The following is a 1,294-nucleotide window of genomic DNA, read 5'->3' on the forward strand; positions in this document are numbered from 1 at the left end:
AAAAAAAAAAAAGGGGGAAAAAATCTTTCCACTAGAGCTGGTTGGTGCCTTGAATACAGACGTCAGGCTTCCTGGGTTCAATTCACCAATGACTCCTCTAGAGAAAAATGGGCAGTTTCCTCTGCTGTGATGATTAGCCTCAGAAACCCAATGGAAAGTTAGCTGTGATTCATTTCTAACTCAACAACAGATAATTTGAGACACTCTGAGAAAATAATTTTCTGTTTGTTAAATTTATCCTCTTAGGGTATTTCTGTTGTAGTCGCACTGAAGTACAATGCTGTGAGTGATAGATATTATCCATATTCATACGTGGAAGGCCTGTTAATTATTATTAAAATAGATACACCAACAACTAAAGCCAAAGAGGAAGAACTTGAAGATTTTTTACAAAATTTTGAAGTCCAAAATCAACCAAACATACAATCAAGATGCATTAATGATAACTGGTGGTTAAAATGCAAAAGTTGGAAACAATGAGGAAGGAATGGTAGACAGAAAGTACTTTGTGACAGAAATGAGGTCAGAAATGAAATGATCAGGTTGCCTAAATGATTAGAGATTCAGTCCTGGGGATACTACCCGTGGAGGCCTGATAGGACCAATAGTACCTTTTACGAAGGTTCTTTATTTTTCCTAAAGCAGCCAATCGCCCCGTTGGCACCCTGCATTGCAACTTGTGAACGCGGGGAACTTTTTTTTCCCTTCCTGTGGAGGGTCACGTTGCGCTTGCGTATGCGCCTCTCGTAGCGTCCTTACGCAATTGCGCGTGCGTATTGCGCGTGCGTATTGCGCGTGCGTATTGCGCGAGCGAATAGCAGCTTCCTCTCGTTTCTCTTCCTCCTTCCCACTCATATCCGTGTGCCAAGCTGGTAAAGGTGGCGTTTTGGAGAGGCAGCAGGAGACGTGGTGTCGCTGCGAGCGAGCTCTGTCGTTAGCTAAGCTTGGTGATAAAGCCTAATTTCTAGTCCGCGCTTTTCGTCGCCGCCATGTCGAGGGGTGGTGTGATTCGTGGGCCAGGGTGGAACAATGATTGTAGCATCTACGTGGGTAACTTACCCCCAGACATCCGAACCAAGGACATTGAGGACGTGTTCTACAAATACGGCGCTATCCGCGACATAGATCTCAAGAATCGTCGCGGGGTACCGCCCTTTGCCTTCATTGAGTTCGAGGACCCTCGAGAAGCGGAGGACGCGGTGTACGGTCGCGACGGCTATGATTTCGATGGATACCGTCTGCGGGTGGAGTTCCCTCGAAGCGGCCGTGGGACTGGCCGTGTTGGCGGCGGGGG

The 1,294-nt window shown here is 47.0% G+C and overlaps 1 pseudogene; it reads left to right on the forward strand.

The window, feature by feature from the left end:
• LOC102870632 overlaps positions 1-1,292 on the forward strand; it is a 2,504-nt pseudogene extending 1,212 nt beyond the window's left edge.
• The last annotated feature ends 2 nt before the right edge of the window (positions 1,293-1,294 follow it).

Source organism: Elephantulus edwardii, unplaced genomic scaffold (assembly GCF_000299155.1).
Source record: "Elephantulus edwardii isolate Elephantulus edwardi_28Jun2011 unplaced genomic scaffold, EleEdw1.0 scaffold00032, whole genome shotgun sequence".
NCBI classification, from domain to species: domain Eukaryota; kingdom Metazoa; phylum Chordata; class Mammalia; order Macroscelidea; family Macroscelididae; genus Elephantulus; species Elephantulus edwardii.